The 21,490-nt window shown below is 35.1% G+C and overlaps 1 long non-coding RNA gene across 1 annotated transcript in view; it reads left to right on the forward strand.

The window, feature by feature from the left end:
* Positions 1-6,110: 6,110 nt before the first annotated feature.
* LOC125278287 overlaps positions 6,111-21,490 on the forward strand; it is a 41,609-nt gene continuing 26,229 nt past the window's right edge. The window contains exon 1 of the long non-coding RNA XR_007187079.1: positions 6,111-6,332. This is a non-coding gene — a long non-coding RNA (uncharacterized LOC125278287). The remainder of the gene's footprint in view (positions 6,333-21,490) is intronic.

A 21,490-nucleotide genomic window follows, 5' to 3' on the forward strand; every position in this document is an offset into this window, starting at 1 on the left:
ACAACCATGTGGTCCTTTGCAGGTGTCTGAATGTTACATGATATCGACAGCATGACTTGATCCAAAATGGTCCCTTTATGTTGGTTACTCCGAAGGACATCAATTAAATTCATTTTTCCGGACATTCTTCTGGAACATATCTACATATCTTTCTCATAACAAAGCAACGACTAATACACATAATTTTAATACCATTTTACACTATGATGATACATAATGTTAAAAATCAAGCCAGAAAAAAAAACAAAAAAACAAGATATTTTAATAATCACAAATGGCTGTATTGACCTTTGGACGGTTAAACCGAATGACCTTTTGACACTTCAAAATCTTTAAAATACCTTTATATGTACAGTACAGTCCAAAAGTTTGGAACCACTAAGATTTTTAATGTTTTTAAAAGAAGTTTCGTCTGCTCACCAAGGCTACATTTATTTAATTAAAAATACAGTAAAAAACAGTAATATTGTGAAATATTATTACAATTTAAAATAACTGTTTTCTATTTGAATATATTTCACAAAGTAATTTATTTCTGTGATGCAAAGCTGAATTTTCAGCATCATTACTCCAGTCTTCAGTGTCACATGATCCTTCAGAAATCATTCTAATATGCTGATCTGCTGCTCAAGAAACATTTAATGTGTACAATTGTACAAAATATTTGTGTACAATATTTTTTTTCAGGATTATTTGATGAATAGAAAGTTCAAAAGAACAGTGTTTATCTGAAATCTAATCTTTTGTAACATTATAAATGTCTTTAAAGTATTAATTTCTTTCATTTCTTTTCAAAAAAATAAAAATAAAAATTCTTACTGACCCCAAACTTTTGAACGGTAGTGTATAATGCTACAGAAGCTTTGTATTTCAGATAAATGCTGTTCTTTTGAACTTTCTATTCATCAAGGAATCCTGAAAAAAAAAGTACGCAACTGTTTTCAACATTGAAAATAATCATAAATGTTTATTGAGCAGCAGATCAGCATATTAGAATGATTTCTGAAGGATCATGTGACACTGAAGACTGGAGTAACGATGCTGAAAATTCAGCTTTGCATCACAGGAATAAATTACTTTGTCAAATATATTTAAATAGTACACAGTTATTTTAAATTGTAATAATATTTCACAATATTACTGTTTTTTACTGTATTTTTAATTAAATAAATGTAGCCTTGGTGAGCAGACGAAACTTCTTTTAAAAACATTAAAAATCTTAGTGGTTCCAAACTTTTGGACTGTACTGTAGCAAAATATAATTACCTTTTGGGTTCGATAAAATAGATCTAGTTGTACTACCTTACATACTTTGGATGTCATATCTTTGTTTTTTAATATTATTAAGGCCTCTGGACAAAAAAATGACCCGTCACATCATTGACATAGAGATTTCCATTTACTTTAGTGCACTCGTACACTCATTTGAGTTCCAGTGGGCTTTATTTTTAGTTTGGGCTTCACTTACTTAAAGCATACAGTATGTGGCATTCTGCCACAGTGACATTTAGAGACACTATTTGTACAGTAATTGAGATGTTTAAATCGAATTAGAAACTCTGTGATGACTTGTTATGTGAGTTCGCAATCTAATAAATTCCTATATGAATGATGGATGCTGTCACTATAGGTATCTAATTTTGCTCAATGCCAAATAAATACAATTACCTTGCTCTTAGGTATCTACTCTGTCCTTGTGTATTACCTCATCAGTTTGAATTTTGGCATGAAGATGGGGCAGTCAGTGTCAGAGATATGGGCAGCTCAGTATAGTCACTTTCTGTCGCACAGGGTAAGGAGTCTGCTGCTGGAGACATTGTTCTCACCTGACCGTGATGCTCCTTTTGTATTCTTTCATATGAATGACTCAATAGTGGCAGGTGTTGTTGCCGATTATTCCACCCTGCATGTGTGCTGCAGTTTGTAAGCATCGTTGCCCAGGGCAATGCTGACAGGTGCATAAAGGGTTTGCCCTCACAGCCTTCAGACCATCCACATTTCTCATTATAGTCAGCTGTTGCACAATAATTCCCATTGTGACACATCGTTTTTAATTTTTCATCATTTCAGGATAACATTATAATTTTTAGCCAATTTTACATCAATTTCAATAGATTCAAATCTTTTGAATCACTGTTGGAATGAACTGTATGTGTTCAGTATAGCTTCAAAACAAAATGATGCTGTGATGAATTCTTAATATCATGAAAGAAATTCTGAAGCATGTACCTGCTGTTATACACCATCCGTTTTACCCCATGTACAATTTATTAAGGAAAAACATTTGTTTTCCTTGTTTTCCTGATGAAGTGCTCATATGGTTTTGGGTCATTGGGCATAGAATGCGTCAACAAATCCCCCTCTGTGCATTTTTGTTTTGTAATGTTTGTGCAATTTCTTATTACAGTAAGTCCACTGGGTAAGGGATTCACACCATAATAAAAGTATTATGTGTTTGAAATAGCCTACTCACTCTAAAAAATAAAATATTGGTTCAACAAAAAAAACTATGTTAACGTTTTCCCTAGAATTTTTAACTTAAGCCAATTGGGAGAATTACATTAATTCAAAGCAATATTTTGAGTTGATCCAACATAATGTTTTAAGTAAGGTGAAGACGTTTTTTTGCCACAATAAAAACACATTTCTAAGTAACATGAACTTAATTGTCAACATGAATGCAACTATTTAAGTTGATCCAACATAATGTTTTAAGTAAGGTGAAGACGTTTTTTTGCCACAATAAAACGCATTTCTAAGTAACATGAACTTAAAAATTGTCAACATGAATGCAACTAATTGATCCAACATACCAAGCAACATGAACTTACAAAGCACTGCTTGTCACCATGATGGTAAATCTCCAAAAACCCACATTAACAGAAACTCTTCTAAATTAGCATAACAAAACACTAATTACTGCTAAATCTCCCTTACCATTAATCTTGTGCAAAAAACATTATATAACACTTTATTTTAGCATTTACTCTCCCTTTCAAGTGCCATGGGCAAAGCATGATGGGAAATATAAATCCCAGCCCAGTTTCACTTAACTTAAGTTCGTCTAAATTAAAAGAAGTGTTCATACAACTCAAAACAATGAAACACGTGTACACGTCATCAGATTGTATTTTACATTAACAGAACTTAAAATTAAATACATTTTTTATTAATTGAAAATGTTAAACTATGACAAGTCGTGATAGTATATCGAATCAATAGGCATAATTTGTGTGTCATCCAAGCTCAATAAAATAACAATTACAAGTTAAAAGTCTAACAGCATTTCAGAACTTGGTATTTTATTTCACAACAATATATATATATATATATATATATATATATATATATATATATATATATATATATATATATATATATCCTTGATTTTTTTTTTTTTTTTTTTTGACATATAAGAGGTCATCGTACTATAAAAATATTCTGTACACTGTAAAAAAGAATTGTTGGTTTACCTTGTAAATTCATTAAGTTCATTGAAATTAAAAAATTGATTTAATACAATGAAGGCGATTGATTTAATCAACAGAAACTCAAAATATTTTGTTATCTGAACCACATTAATTATCTAAGTTGATTTGACGAAAGACAAAAATGTAAGTTTCAGAACTCCAAACTACCTAGTTTGTCCAAAAACAGCTTTTATTGAAACTAAGCTGCCCAAACGACTTGTTTTGGATTTTGTCACATTATGATGTAATAGTGTGACAAAAGAACGCCTCTGCAGAAGAAAATCAATGCTACATCATTGCCTCTTTAGCCCCGCCCACCGATTCACGTATGTCATGTAGTAGTAAATATGAGAGAGATGCAAACATCGGATTTAATCCTGCAACAAACTCATGATTACAATAAGTTTTTACAGTGCCAAAGTGTGAAAAAACAGTCTTTGCATTGCCATCCTTATGATCCTAAAATAAGATTTTTGAAGGCAGCATACTGAAGATGTATCCCTCACTGCCTTTGACAATCCCATTCCATTCAATGACAGCTGAGCTAGAAAAAGAAAGATGCCGTCAGATAGTTGCAGTTTCTGGTCGGTTTGTGTGCAAATGTACATTTTTGGCCAACGTTGTCCACTTCTGATATAATTTCTAGTGAGAAAGTACTAAATAATTGTTTAGGTCTCACCAAATCTCGCTCTATTTTGCTGTAGATCATTAAACTGTTAGGCTGCCTGAGAAGTCTGTCCGAAATCAGTTTCGTGAGGTAGCCTACTTTACTACATGCGCAAACACAGCCTGCAGAATTATTGCCTATAAGGCAACGAGGCAACAAGTCAACTGCCTAAGTTTTTGGATGCAGCCATTGTTTTGATCTAAGTCATTTACTGTAAATCTGAATTAAAGCTTAAGTGACTGAGATCCTCTGTTTTGTCATCAGTAAGACATTATAACGTTTCATTTTATTTAAAACACAACACTGAAAATGAATACGTTTTTTCACTTTATCGAAAAAGATGAACGATGAATAGCCTATAAGAACGACAGTGCGACAAACGATGGTGCGTTCATTCATAATTCTGTTTACATGAAACACGATAAGAGATCATTTGTCAATTAGCCTATAACTGTTGTAACCAAGAACTTAATTTTTTTTTTGCCACAACTGCCAAGACTTCTAAATATGTAACATGCATAAATGTTTAAAGGTGCCCTAGAATGCTTTTTCACAAGATGTAATATAAGTCTAAGGTGTCCACTGAATGTGTCTGTGAAGTTTCAGCTCAAAATACCCCATAGATTTTTTTTAAATTAATTTTTGTAACTGCCTATTTTGGGTTCATCATTAAATATGCGCCGATTCAGGCTGCTTCCCCTTTAAATCCTCACGCTCCCTGCCCCCGAGCTTGCGACTCTAATACAGTAAGACAGTGAATACAGTAAGAAACGATGGTAACTTTAACCACATTTAACAGTACATTAGCAACATGCTAACGAAACATTTAGAAAGACAATTTACAAATATCACTAAAAATATCATGATATCATGGATCATGTCAGTTAATATTGCTCCATCTGCCATTTTTCACTGTTGTCCTTGCTTGCTTACCTAGTCTGATGATTCAGCTGTGCACAGATCCAGACGTTAATACTGGCTGCCCTTGTCTAATGCCTTGAACATGAGCTGGCATATGTAAATATTGGGGGCATACATATTAATGATCCCGACTGTTGCGTCACAGTCGGTGTTATGTTGAGATTCGCCTGTTCTTCGGAGGTCTTTTGCACAAATCAAACTGAACTCTTGTTATTCAACTATGCCAAGGTAAATTCAATTTTCAATTCTATGGCACCTTTAAAGATATTTTTCAACGTGGGAAGTTTTATTTTTTCATTATGCAAAACTGTTACCCAATCATAACAGTGGGTATTTACTTCCAAGTCTCGAATGCGGCATGCCCAACAAAACAGAACATTTGAAAGAGAGGGTCAAACAGGATTGAAAATATTACTTAGGCTAAAGTATGATGTTTTTTAATGTAAAAATCTTGATAACATTATAATTGGACTTCAGAGAACATTATTAAAAAAATAAAGTAGTTCATGAACCCTTTAAAACCAATGTAAGCTTCGCTTTGCTTTTTTAAAGGAAAAGCTCCCAATTATCAGAAGAGTGGAGCTATAATTATCATGTCCATTTGTAGGTTTCCTGACCTGCATGTTTTCTGGGCTCCAAATGGACATGAAAGTGTGCACTGAAAACAAAAATGTAATGAGTGTATTAGCGGTAATACTGCCCTCCGGCCCTCTGCCCTTCTCAGTGCTGTTAATTGAATAGTAAGAGTTCCTTAAACTAAGTGGTGCATGTGTTTATTAAGTTAAGTTAAAAATACACTGTAATACCTAAAAATATCTGAGCCATCCTGTGATTTAAGAAAGAAAATGAATGCCTGTGGAGCATTTGTAAACAACCCTACATGAAATCATTCATACATACCTTGTTGCATTGGTTTGAAGATTGGTTTAAACGATTTGCACAGAATGAATTGTTTTCTCATGGATGTCATTTTTGAGATTGACAGTATTTGAACTCTAGCATAGTTTTATGTATTTTTTATTTTACTATTTTTTTTATTGCTGTAAGGTGGTGGTGATAGTGGACTGCATGACGGACATCAGAAGGAGACAAGTGAAAACGGTCTTTGAGCAGTGCTGGCTTGTCAATCATAGCAAGCATGCGTTATCATGACACTGGGAGTGAAGTTAACCCTCCTGACCTCATCTCTGTACCTCTCAGCTGTTGCTTTGTGGGATTGCTAAGGATGAGGCCGAAGCCATCATGTCTCTGGACACAAATGGAGGTTTTGCAAGGTACAGTAAGTGTGTGAATGTGGCTGTACACTTAGATTTCTTTCTATCACACTTTATGTAATCTCTAGAGAGACCTTACATGAAAAGGTTAATCCCTCAGCCAGACAGGATATATTGCTTTCAAAAGCACATCATTATATATATATATATTTGAATTCCACTTATGAATCTAACATACTGCATAACATTTTGAAAGTGCACTACACAGTAGTCCTCTTTATATACAAACTAATGGAAGCACTTCACGTAAAAGACATCTAACTTTGAAGTACTCACAATTATAATTGTTGAAGGTGAGTCACTTGGCACTTTATGTGCTTTGAAACATGTATTAGTTATTAATGTCCTCTCATTTTACAGCTGTGACAGTACAGATTAAATATTGGCATATTTGACCAAAAAAAAAGGGGAAAAAAACTGCCTTAAAATTAACTGGATCAGAAGTTGAACCTCTTAAAAACAGCAACTACTGAATCATTCATAAAGCTGAACTTTATTGTTGGGCTGCCATTTTGTCAGCTCTTGTATCCAAGGCCAAACCACAATAATGCCCAACCAAGCAAAGAGCATATGGATTTCTAGGCAATAAAAGATTGTGGTGTGATGTGACAGACTATTCCCTATCACCAATCTAAAGCCCATTGATTTTTAGGAGATTGTTTTCAAACTTTTTGATACTATAAAGTTTTTTTTCAGCTTTTTATCCCTAAAAAAGCTGGAGACTGTACTTCTTTAAGTGTGGTAATATGCCACTACACAGAGTTCAAGATGTTTATGCTAGCATTCCAAAAAACGACTTAAGTATTCCAAGAATGATGCAAAGGATGTATTTACTGGGTTCTTTCAACAAAATATTCCTCTGTTTTTTTTACTTAAGTAATGGGGATTTTTAATGACTTTTACTGGAGGTTACACAGTTCTGGCAGTAGGAGGCACAAATTAACATCTTTTTGGGGTATTATTGAATCGTTGACTCGATTCGTTTAAAAACACTGATTCAGTCAAGAATGATGATTTGAGTTATTGAATCATTAGGTGTTTGACTTAGGGCTGTAGTCAAGTCCACCTTTGTCGAGTCCAAGACAAGTCCAAGTCCAGGACTAGTCGAAACCGAGCCCAAAGAGGTTCGAGTCCAAGTCAAGACCGAGTCCAAATGAGACAGTCAAGACAGAGACAATAAAAAGAATCCTCTTCAAGACCAAAGAACAAAGATCAATGGCTGTCTGGCCCTTCTGGCATCCCATACCCCCATATCTGTCGGGAGCTGATCAGAGATAGTTTTTTATGTATTTGATGTCAGCCTCAGACAATTCTGGTTTTGACTCATGTACAGCACCTGTATGAAGATGGAACAACTTTATAAACTATAAACTACAGCATTAATTACAAGATTTTCAGCCACCCTCACTCATACTAACATACTGTAGCAATCCACAAAATAATTAAATCTCTCTAAATAGGATGGATAACCACCTAGATCAGTAATCCTCACTATTTCTTCCAAGTAAGCCACTCCAACAGGATAAAGTCAATAAGCAAGTCGCCACAATAAAAAACACACACGGAAATACACATCTGCCTAATATGCAATGCGTTTAGCCACTGCCATTCTAATAATACAAAACCATTAAGGTGTACAAGTTGCTTTAAAGGTGGGGTAAGTAGATTTTCAAAAACGCTGTTGGACATTGATGATATCCATTCACTGATGTCCTATTGACGTTGAAAAAAAACATCAAATTGACGTCAATGTAATTTGACGTCCTCACACTGATTTCCATTTGATGTCGAAAAAATCCCCCATCAAATTGACAAATTTTTTGACGTCCACACACCGATGTCCAATTGCTTTGACTTGAAGTGGTGCTGTGCAGACCGATCGGTGTATGACCGTTCTCGTGGTACTTTGATGTCACACACCGATTGGTCTGCGCTGCACTGCTTCAAGTTGAACACACCTATTCAGTTGATTTGTTCAAAAAGACACCTCAAAGTAAGAGCGATTAGAGAGCAGACAGCTCCGTATGCTTTTGAATCGTTCTCATCAGCCTGCGGTTGCACACACCTTGAGTAAATGAATGTTTCATTCAAGTGACTCATTCAAAAGCACAGATTCATTCAGCAACGAAACAATTGACTTCATTGAATTGTTCATTCAAGTGTGTCGTTGATTGATTCAGGGACCAAATGACCAGTGGTGTGGCATAGTTGGACTGTTTTCGTTGGTGGAACAAAAGTTGGAGTAACTTGCAAATTGTGTCTAAGCTACGTTCACACTGCTAGCTTTAGGCTATGTGAAGACTGTCAGTCCAAATCTGATTTTTGTGCATATATCTGATAGAAATCCGATCAGATTTAGCAAGTCTTAATGGCCAAAAATCACATGAAATGCAATTTTTATAAATCCGTTTTGAGCATTTCTGGAAATCCGTTTCAGTCTGACTGCTCTGGTCGGATTTTGCATGGTTTATATAACTTTCTCATGCCATGTAAAATGTAAACGTCAGACGTTGTTAAGGGAAACATGCTGAAAGTCGCTGCAGAAACAAGGTTGTGTTTTTGCAAAGTGCCAGATGAGCAGAATAACAATATAACGGAGAAATGTTTCGATAAATTTGGGTAATCTTACTCCCATAAGTGCAGAATTGTGATGAATGTTGATCTAGAGTGATGTAAAAGTTGCATGAATTCTGTTCAGAGTCAACTGTTCAGACTGAGGTTGCATTGCAAAACATCTTAATTACTTTTTTATCAAGCAAGTAAATCCATCCAATGAAAATGAACATTAGTTACACAGTTACATGTACATTTTCAGTGCTGAATGAATCATCAAGCAAACACACAGAAAGCAAAGACACTTGCATACATATCTCATAAAGTAAATTCTTCTTGTATTTGTTTTTGTTTTGTTTTTTTTCTTGAGAAGCTTTGAGATTGTAGACTTTGAAAGTGCTGCTGGCATGTGCCCACCTTCACACAAAAGGTCAGATATCTCTCACAGCCATGTATACAGACATCTCTCATCTTGGTTTGTGCCATTTACTTGAGTTTGCTCTTTCTGTATAGATATGATATTACAGGTTTCGGTCTGATTATACAATTATCAGAGGTGCTCTGATGAATACTAATGGAAAAGAAGTGTCGAATAAGCTAAATATTTTTGCTTAAGTTGTCCACGTTGCAAATGTCACTATCTAAAATATTTAGATGACTATATTTACCAAAAAATTTTGCTAGAGTACATATGAAACCTTTCTAGAGAACCCCTGGTGTAAACAGAGACTGAAATGCCTTTTCACTGGGGTAAACAACTGCAATCAAATGAAGTACACCAAGCAGTTCTTGGCAGAACAGTGGCAGGAAAATGCACATATTGTGTACAAGTAATTACTGGAGCAGTTAGCTAAGAATGCAAGCCAAATACTGAGTTTATACCTCACATGCCAAACAACTCCAGAGCACAAAACTTTGCAAGTTCTGATACTGTTGCGTTGTATATACAGATCATGTATACCGACATAACATAATAATAATAATAATATGCAGTAAATTGCAGTGCTGGTTATAGTGGAAAAAGTAAATTGTTTTTATTTATAATCTTAAATTATAATCTTATTTTATAATCTAGCCTTGAGTACCTTATTGCTTTTATAAATGGTTACCACACAATGCAAATATTAAAGACAGAAATATGCAACTTTCATGAAGTAAACTTTTTCTAAAAGTCTTCCTTCCACCTGAAAAAATATTCCCTGACTGTGAACAGCAACAGAAGTTACATTTTCACACCATTAGATGGCAGCAAAGACTGTCTTTATGAGTGTGTCAGTCAGTAGCAAAAACTTTTTTATTGAAAAGACTGAATTGTTTTGAAAACAGAACAAGACGCAACTGACAAATGCTTTGACTAGCGACTGTCAGTCACGGGAAAACCCCTGAACTGTTAAAAGGACAAGATAATGCATCGGACATTTAAACAGATTTTTTATTATGAACATATGACTGACCTGAAGGAAAATGCTAAATCTGAATGCAGGTAATACACTCGCTCACTCGATCTCTTTCTCACAATACTCTTCATAATACAGTAAGCTTCAATGAACAATATCAATTGAGAACATACAAGTTGCGTCCCAAATGACGCACTATACACTATGCACTTATACACTATGTACTTGTGCATTATGCACTCATCCATGTAGTGCATGAATTATATAAGGTTATTTTGTCATTTAACAATGACAAAAGTCCGATCCTCCCTTCCCCTCCACTATGTAATTAAAGCTGCGACAGTTGAGTGCATGAAGTGTCCAACATTCCACACTTCGTTTTTTCCGTTAATTTAGTGCAGCATCCGGGTATTTAAAGTGTACTTTTTCTTTTTGGAATTTTCAGTGTGAACACACTACTCACACTATTTATACTTAAAAACGTCATAGAATAGTGCATAAGTACGCAAATTGGGACGCACCTACAGTTTACGCTGCTAAGAGTGGTTGCTACGGGTGTTGTGTAGTGATACACAGAACCGTTGGGTGAAGTGGTCACCGTGAATAAAACAGGACACTACAGGAATATATATATATATATATATATATATCAGTTTGTGGAAAAATTGCACTTGGGAAACTAGCTAAAGAGATAAGTAACTGCAAATGTATTCACACGCTTAATTATCTGTCTGAATGACAAAGAGCTCCATTCTCCCATTTAAAACAAGAAAGCGTTTTTTTCATTCAATGGTCTTAGCAGAACATCTCATGAAAATGCAGGGCCCATCGGCAACCTTCAGAGTAACAAGTTTGGTCATGTGTTTTGACACTAACTGTGTAAGATGGATGCTGAAAATCCCCCAACTTCAGCAAACAAGCGAGCAGCTAAGTAGGATTTAATAAGGATTATATTGTAATGCCTCATCTAGCAAATATTTAAATAACCTTTTCAAATTTGAGACCATACACAGTAAATAAGATTCTTCATGTTCATCTCAAGCAATTTGCTCAATTCGGTAGGCTATATTGTGACACTTTAAATTGGAGATGGAAAGGAAAAGCTTGAATATTGCATTCTTTTTTGCAGCAAATTGAATTATATTCCATGCTGCATGAGGGGGAAGGAATTGAGATTGGCAAAGTTTTGTTTCTCTGTGTTAAATATAGTAATGTGATGGTGATTGCAGCCGTCTGAGAGAATCACACAGATACTTGCAAGCAACTTAAGTATCATTTTCACAGATGTATTCAGTGCTTTGTGAAGGGCCAGACTACTGAACCAATCAGCAATCTTCATACTGCATTTATTTCTCTGAGCACTTTGACAGTTTGTGTGATTACCTTGTCAAAATGAGAAAATCTGGCCTGGTGCCATCTGTCATGATGGTTAATGAGGTCTGATAAAGCATCGTGGGATATTTGGCATATATTATTTTCTTTGAAGGCTTGAAACAATCCCAATATTCATGTCCACCAGCAGTGATTAGCAAAACGCTTTTACAGATATTACTGCCGAGGAAAAGCTGAAGCAGAGAAAATTGATTTTTCCCTTATGTCCTTTACACCGTTTGAGCTCAGAAAGAAAGCATTACCTGGTTTAAATGCGATCGGAGACAGCAGAAAGCCTACCTTGAAAGTGTCTGTATTATTGAAAAGTACACTTTTCTATCAGATCATTAGCTAAACTACAACAGATCAGTATCTTTAGAATTATACCATCTTTTATTTCATCTCACACAAAAGTATAATGCTGTAAACTAAAACTATTTGTCCTTAGATGTGATTTAAAGGGTCACTTATATTAAAGGAATAGTTTCACCTTCATTTTTGGGTGAACCACTTGTCATAAACCATCTATATCAAACTATCAAACCAGTTTTCAAATACATTTAGCTTATTTTTTTGACTGCTCTCCACTGCATGAAGCATGTTTCTTCTCCTTATGTAATCTGTGCTTGTGTAGATAGTTACATGCATATCATTTTTCCATTTCTAGCATTTTGTTCCCCAAAATGCCAATGCTTGACCATATTTAGCCTACAGTGAGTCCTCCACATACCATGCCATGTCTGACCCCCCATTACCTGCACTGCATTATCAAACCACACACCTCAGCCCAGCTGCCATCGCCAGCTGTCTAATTCATTTGTGTCACTGCATGAGACAGGCCTGCCTATATAGATAATACATTTTGTCCATCCTCTCAATTCAGTTGTGGAACATGCTTCAAACTGATGTTAGAAAGGGCTTACAGTAGAGTGACATTTTGACTGGGACACCTTACTTGAAAGTTATCACTGTCCATTCTACCTAAATAGCAATGTGGATTTTTTTTTAGCACTTTAGCACAGTGGATTCTCTCTCAAAATCTTCGTAGATTATCAGTCGCTCTTATTTTACATAAATTGTTCTTTTGAAAGTGTATTGTGCTTTGGAATCATTCAGAAAGAGACAAAGTTCTAAGGTCATTTAAAAGCTTTAGATTTAAAATTTTGCGATATTGAGAACAAGTGAAATAGATCCAGAGCAGTCAAGGCATACAATCGGTTTTGCCAGTCTTATTTTTCAGTGGTTTTCAAACTCTGGGTTACAGAGTGGAAATAAGTGGATCACGCAATGTTTGAGAATGGTGGAGAGTTCATACTGTACTGTGTCAGAAATATGAAAGTATAAGTTCTCAAGTTCAGTTAAAAATTGTTTTTTTGAAAACTACTTTTCAGGTAGTGTGTAAAATAGCTCTAAGTGAATAAAAACAATCCTGCGAAGTTTTAAATCTGAAAGTGCACCACATATACAGTTATTATCTCTCAAAAGGAAGAGTTGACTCTGAGTCAATTAAACAAGTTGTTTGTAAAACAAATCCCAAGCCATTTCATTGTGACATCAAGATGAAGCATTAGCATTAGCGCCCACTTATTACTCGCGCAGACACCAGGGAAAACTTGAAATTCCTCAAACACACAAGAATCAGTGGTTAAAGTTCATATTTACAACTGTACCACAGCAGTATAGTCTGAACCTTGTGCTGTGTTCCCGTCATTTTAATGATGACTGCTTCTTCAACTTAAATGCGTTCAACGAGGGATTCGCAAGCCGGTTGTTATTGAGGGATGGGTCAGTACCCAGTTTATTTGGACTAGCTTCTTCCTCCTACGAATCACAACCTGTAAGTACAATTAATAATTGTTGCAGTTATGTTCTCTGTTGCATGCACAATACGTATTTAGCCTGTGTGTGTTGTGTACGCTCCAAGCAGCTTGTATGTCTCCGGCTAACCAGCAATATGTGTTCGCTCGCAGTTGTCTAGAAATGTGTCAAATGTGTGTCGTTGTTATTACTTGGAGTTATGATAAAGAATAGAGCAATGTAGAGCATTAGTTGGTGTACAACTGCAGTGCTTTATCAATACGTTTCTGCGTTGAGCTAACGCATATACTTTTTGGATGTTTACCACCGAGCTGTGGGCAACTTATTTCCTCTCTAAGTCTTTATTTTTAGAACAGAGTGGAGTACCATCATTATCATAATACAATGTAAGTGATGCAAGCACTGTATGCTGTAGTCCGTGTTAACCAGCAGAAGTAATCTGACCAATCACCACATATTAGCGTCACGCAAATGAGGTGTTTGGAAAAATGAATCGTTGAGCTAATCGCTTGGGAGTCGTCGAGCAAATAAGGTAAAAATAAATGCATATTATAAGACAATGAAAGTGTTTTTTGACCTTTAATGCCTGTAAACCTGATGTTGGGGACTCCCAAAACAAAAATAGGAACCTTTAAATGCCATAATAGCAGCGCTTGTAAAAGCATAACTTGTATGACACTCCACAAGTATATCACAGATCATTGTTTCCTGCACCACGCAATGTACTCAAAAACAAATGTGTAGTCTAATTCGCAAACAGAATTACTTATGTTAATGAATCACTCAAATAAGCCGGTTCTTTAAATGAATTAAGACTCAAAAACTCATACATTTTTGGTTTGAATCAGAATCTGGCTACTGAACTTACATATGACTTGCTTACTGAAGGCAAATTCGATGTCAATGCATCATTGCTCAAATGAAGGATTTGGTTGTTGTATTCTAAATATTCTCTTTTTTACTGCTCATTTTATAGAATAAAGTAACAAGACTGATAAGTAGGCATACACAATGTAATAATATGACAAAGAATATTAAAAAAAAAAAAAGTCAACTAAAAGAATGTTTCTGCTGTTTTACTAATGGTTCTCGACTGTTCGAAAAAGCATAATGGGGCACTTGAAGTTTAAAGTGTCCCTATTATGCATTTTCAAACACAACAGACTGGGCCAGTTGAGCAATCAGGTGATGTGCAATGTATATTATGAGACAGTGTTTTTTGACCTTGGATGCATGTAAACCTATTGTAGAAGACCTCCAAACTAAAAGTAGAAACATTGTATATTGGATGAATCTGTGAATATTGCAAATCGATAGAGTAATCAACTCAGAGGCATTCCCTATAGTACTGGGATGTTGTTTAGTCTGTTTGAAGATCTCTATATAAAGAATGCAAGTTGACTGCAAGTGAAGTGAACCGCAGTGAATGAGATTTAATCTTCACTTCAGATGAAGTCTTGTGTCCTTTTTTTATGAGAGCTGTGACCTTTCCTAAGTATATAGCTAATGACATTGAGGCTTCTGTTGCAGTATCGGCATGTCAATTCGCCGGCGTCTGATTCTGCCGCATAACCGTAGAAGCCTCATCAGACTAACAGGCAGAGCGGCTGGAATAATCACTATTCAAGTATTCAAGTCGTAGACTACACCAGAATATCTAATAGCATTTTGAGGAGGACGGTATAGATATTAGCTTATGCCTTCAGCCATAACAGCTGCCTCTAATATAGAGACAAAGTTACAAGTATTGGATTTGTAGGATGAAATAATTTAATAACAGAGTTAGAGTTCTGTAGCCTACATGTCATCTTTGCACTTCGAAGCCCTAAGGTTGTTTGTTTAATTATTATAAACACATTCATTAGCGTTTTGTCGGAACTGAGCTGAATTGCTTAATGAGTTTGGATGATTTGGCCACAGCATAGCATATGTCCCACATACAGTTTAATGTGTCAGTGAGTCTGAGGAAAACACCCCAGGAAGTCTTCCTGGAGTCTTTGTGTGTGTGTGTGTTTTTGTAAACGGTAAATGTATGAAGCACTTCATCGCTCCAAACACCCTCTGAAGTGTAATCACTTTATGTCATGATCCACTGTGAAGTTAATTTCCTTTCAAATTTGTGTCTGAATTTCCTTCCAATTGACTGTGTCAAAGCTTTCCATATTTATGACAGCCAATAAAGATGTTAGGTGCATTTCACTCCATCCTATTCTAAACGGTTTGATCGAATGTAACATATTTGGTCTGCATTACTTTTTGCATTAATGCTTTTTAAATCAGATCTTTACAAAGCGGACACTGATTTATGTATTTCGGTGTTTGGGAATATCAAAAACAGCAGTAAGGACTGATTTTTCTGCGATGTGTTGGATCCATCAGGCTTTCTAGGATTTCTTGCCCTCAAGATCCATTTTCCTGCAGAGTTTTTCTCCAACCTTAATCAAGCACATCTGAACAAGCTAATCAAGGTCTTCGGGATTACTAGGCTGCATCTGAAAGCTGAAAAATGCTGCCTTTGGAGGATGCATTCCAATGAATGAAGGCATCGAGGCACGTCCGAATCCCATGTTAGCTTCACTTCCTGTCTCCTGAGATACCTAATTGATTTTTGAAGGCAGCATAGATGTACTGTATCCTATGCTGCCTGTGCGTTCCATTCCATGAAAGTAGAGCCAAAATATAAAGATGTTGTGGTTGGTGTTAGTTTCTGTGTAAATGTAAATTTTTGACCAACATTTTTTGTTATTTCTACTGTAGCAAGAAATTACTGTAGTAATGAAATTTTCTCTTAGTTATCACTTAAGCTCGCCTTTTATTTTATTTTATTTTTCATTAAAACATTACGCTGCCTCAGAAGTCTGTCCAAAATCAGTTTTGTTAGGTACATTTTTGTGCAAAAGCTGCCTGCGAAGTTACTGCCTAATAAGGAAGCGACTTTTCGGACACAGCCCTAGAAATATACAGGCAGTTGAGTTCGATCAGGGTTGGAGCTAAACTTTTTCAGGAAAGTGAATCTTTTCTTAATGGAATCCTATTAATAAGATTGAACATTTAGGTTAAAATAATTTCAACCCAATGAATCGCTTATCTGAAATATATTCATTATAGTAGCTCTGAATGCCTCAGTGAGCTTTGCATAACTTATTCTTCTTTCATTTTTGGATACGTTTTTGCACAAATATCCTGAATAATCCATTCCGTCACTGTCATTATCAAATGAGCATAGTTTAAAAACAATAAACCCAATAGCTCGATTTTAATATTAAAACTAACCTCACTGCTTTACATTATTTTTGTTAAAATGACAGAGGTAAAGATTCCCTCTCTGCTTAGAGAGTTTGAGAGCATCACCTGCTGAAGAGATCTTTAGCACACTGTAAAACTCAGTAAGTTCAGAAAACTCAAAAAAAAAAATGTAAGTAAACTAATTTTTTTTTTTTTTTTTTGACAAGTGGGGCGGGGCTGAGAGCCATGGAAGCGGAGCAAGGCCAGTATGAGGCAAGGGCGTAGATTTGGTTTCAACATTGGGGGTGGGGGGGTATGCAGCAGGTATGCTGCCTGTTATTATTTTTTTAAATTAAAAATAATAATCTGTTTTGTGTAGCATTATTGGATAATATATTTCTTCTCTATCTATCTATCTATCTATCTATCTATCTATATCTATCTATCTATCTATCTATCATAACTTTATCAAATGTTTGTATAATTATTCATCAAATTCTAACATAACTCAGTGATTCTAAAAAGAAAGAAATTGTTAAATATTGAAACCGCCGGTAGGTGGCAGCGATTCGCATTTTTATTGAGTGAGTCACTTAAATCGTTCATTCAGCTAATTCGTTCAACAGTCAGATTAATTTAGGAAGAAAACAAACGCCGATGTGAATACTTTTGTCATTGATAATTACAGACACTGTTGAAAAAATGAACTAACAAAACAGACGGCTGTTTTGGTAAGTGGTTACAGTTACACTGATAGGCTAAATTGCAATGGATTAGCTAGCTAAAATATATGTGGAGCGTTACTTAGTACATGCTTTACTCTTTTAAACGTCCCTCTTTGACCAGCAGTTTAATATAGGCTGGGCAGCGGTTCTCTTCATTTTTGGTGCTCATGTAGGCCTACTTGTACCCGTAAAAATACCCCAGATACCAAAGACCGATACCTCACGTGACTTAAATTTTCCGTACAGAGACACCGGCGGCAGCAGCATAAACAATGTCAGACTCAGAGGTGTGGAAATACTTCAAAATTAATGAAGACAACACACACATTGCGAACTGCATGCTTTCAGTCACAATTCGTTATCGATTAGTGAAGGCGGGATAGGCGTAATCGTGCTGAATAAGACCAGAGCGCGCGCTCTCTCTCTCTTTCTTGCGCGCGATCCCAGTTCAGACAGAGCGCGATCAATTCTCCTCGCGCCTGAATGGTCAAATGCATACATAGTTGTCAAAATGTCCACGATCAATTCTCCTCGCGCCTGAATGGTCAAATGCATACATAGTTGTCAAAATGTCCATCGTGTGGAGTATCTTACGTAAGTACAGTTACATTTGGATGAAAACAGGATATGTGTCAGTATCCATGGATTCGGTCTTAAAGGACCGTAGCCTATATTTGTCATGTTAATAAAACCATAAAATATGTTAAATAAATAAATGTATACATGGTAAACCTACTGTATCAGAAAAACAAGTTTATTTAATTTGTATCTCTATAGTATTAGTTGTATTGTTTGTAATTTGTTTGTGAATTATATATATATAATTATGTAATTATGGGGGTAATTATGCCCTTTGAAGGTTACTGGACACTGCGAAATTTTTGTTCTTCAAGTTTGTGACAAGCACATAAAAATTACTACTTTTTTTAATTAGATCAATAATAAGCTGTCCTACATTCATTAGTTCACTCACTGTGTTGTGCTTGGAAAACTGCAACATAACCAAAAAAAATAAAAAATAAATAAAAAGAGAGAGAAATTAATAAATGTATAGGTATCGGTATCGGCGAGTACTAGAAAAAAGTATCGGTACTCGTACTCGGTCCTTAAAAAATGGTATCGGTGCATCCCTAATTATAACTATCAGAGAGACTGTCATAATATACTTGCATATATATATAATAAAACAAAACAACACACAGTAAATATTGTCTTAAAAGTTTTGCAGCCCATTCTCAACCTCACCACAGGCTCTGCTCTTCACCGCAATGGTAGCCCTACAAAACTAACATTACAGAATGTAAATCTGAACATAACACATTAAACATAACCTATGTTAATCTTGCGCTAAAACACAAAACACTTAATTTCAACATTTATTTACACAGTCTGATGCAAAGCATGCTGGGAATTAGAAACCTGCTGCAGCTCAACTCATATTAAGTTCAGCTTACTACAATGATATTGAGTTCACACAACTTTTTTCTTAGTACAATGAATTTTATTATTTGAGTGAAACAAACTCATTTCATTTCATTAATTTCACTGTTCGGTTTTACATAATTGTCATCCTTTCATTTTCACTAAGGTGTTTCGATGTCACTTTACTGTCAGAATGACACTACATCTAATTTCAGAAAGTATTGGTAAATAAATACGAATGGTGCACATAAACATGCTAGTCACAGTACATGTCCACAGCATCTCGTTGAGCAATTCATTGAGTTACCTCCTGAAAGTTTAATGCTAGATTTTTGTGTGTTACCTTTGCGTTTGGTGAATATGTTTTTGAGAAACCGGGATATGATCAGTACATCAGAACTAGAAAAATTGGTTCTAGCAACAGTGTCAACATGAGTTGTTTCCTGTTGTAGATTTTGGTGTGCAGATGGGATTGCCTCAGGGCTCATGCTTAATGTATACAGGTTGTTCTTTTTCACAGAACTAGAAATGACCTTACAAGATGTCAGTTGTGTTGCATATTAAAGTGCATGAGTGAATCCACTAATCCCTACCTGTTTACGCTGTTCTCAAAAGTGCCTCTGTAATATCCCAGGTTTCAATATGTAGTGAAGACCCATATGGTCTGACCCATAGATCTAGAGTATAGGCAAAAAAGGTCAATTGAGTTTGAAAGCCTGTTCACATCAAATGTGAAATAAAATGTGAAACGAATGGCAGAAAGGTTCATTCAGAGCAAGACTGAAACAAATTGGGTGAGCTTTCTTTTTGGACTGCCACAAACAACTATCTGTGTGCAACCTTTAAACATCATATCGTTTTCTGTATATATATATATATATATATAATATTGAAATGTTAAATTTCAATCTGTCAGTCGATTGCTTGTTGAATGTGCTAAATGTTCATGATGTTGTTAATTACAACACCTTACAACTTGATCACATTTGGAAATGAAAATGAAGACCACTAAAGGATATTGTTTATAATATGTAACCTGTACCAACAGAAAGTTTAACAACTGAGACTCTTTTGTTGTTTTCTAGTTCTCTGTAAAGGAGATTCAGTGCACTATGTCATCATATCTCATGCAAAACATAAATTTGCCATGACATCAGCATCATTTTCTCATGTACTTTTGCAAATAAATAGACGAAATATGGTTTGATTTTTGCCAACACTTATATTTAGCAGAATATGAAAATAAAATTAAATATTTAAGCTTAGAGATATTCATATTTACATTTTTGCATACATAACAGGATACGATTTGCATTTTAATATGCAACAGAAGCTGCAGTCAAAGCTTAATTAAACATTAGTTTAATTACCGGTAAGTGAAATATGCTACCCAATTTGTGTTTGAACATTGCATTTTGAACATTTTTTTTTTTTTGTCCCTTTACCATTTAGGTCACGAAAGAGTGATTGTCAAACTGTGTGTGTGTGTGTGTGTGTGTGTGTGTGTGCGTGTGCCTGTGTGCCAATAGGTCGCTGTCTGTTAACCGAGATAAGACCGGGCAATGTATTCTTTTTTTGATCTCTTTACATCCAGAAACTCTGAGATGAAAATAGTTATTAGTGCAAGCAGAAGGTATGAAGCATTGTTTAAGAATATATCATTTAAAAACAATGTCTGTGTGCAGTGTGCATATGTTAAAATTTTGATGAATCATATTGAAAATGTGGCATATATTAAATTGACATACTGAAAAAGTGAAAATGTTAAATACCTACGTCTGGAAAACAGATGTCAGTGAGCTCTGCTATGTTTCATATTCATCATTATATATTCTAAAGACTTCACGGTATTGGAATGCAAATTAAGCGAAACTGATTGAAATCTTATTAGAATTTGGTTAAGCTTGAAAACAGGGTGTTTTAGTAATTCCTCAATAATTTATAAAGTATTAATATATAAAGCTAGATTTCAAATACAGATTTGAATTATTCTTTGACATTAAGTTGGTAATGTACATTAAAGTGGTATAATGCACGCTGCCATTCATAAGTTTGGGGTCGATAAGTATTTTTTAAAGATGGTTTTGAAAGAAGTCGTTTATTCTCACCAAGCTGCCGCATTTACAGTACTTGAGCAAAAACACAATGAAAACAGTAATATTGTGAAATATTACTACAATTGAAAACATCTGTTTTCTATTTTAATGTATTTTGAAATGAAATTTATTCCTGTGATGGCAAAGCTGAATTTTCAGCCACATGATCACATGATCCTTCAGAATTCATTCTAATATACAGCATTATTCGATGCTCAAGAAACATTTAATTATCGATATTAAAAGCAGCTTAGCCGTGACACATTTTTTCAGGATTCTTTGATAAATAGAAAGTTCAAAAGAACTAGTTCACATGAACAAACAATACTCAATACATGTGCATTTAAAAAGAAATTCATTTCTTTGCATCATTTACAAAACCAGTGTGACCTGGTATTTTTCACACACAGATAGGCTACCAAATGGTTTCAGATTATATACGGCATAAGTTTTATGGAAAAGAGCAGCGTGAACATTCTTTAAAACATCTCCTTTTGTATTCCACAGAAACAAGAATGTCATGAGGGTGAGTAAATGATGACAGATTTTTT

Source organism: Megalobrama amblycephala, linkage group LG11 (genome assembly GCF_018812025.1).
Source record: "Megalobrama amblycephala isolate DHTTF-2021 linkage group LG11, ASM1881202v1, whole genome shotgun sequence".
Classification (NCBI taxonomy): Eukaryota; Metazoa; Chordata; class Actinopteri; order Cypriniformes; family Xenocyprididae; genus Megalobrama; species Megalobrama amblycephala.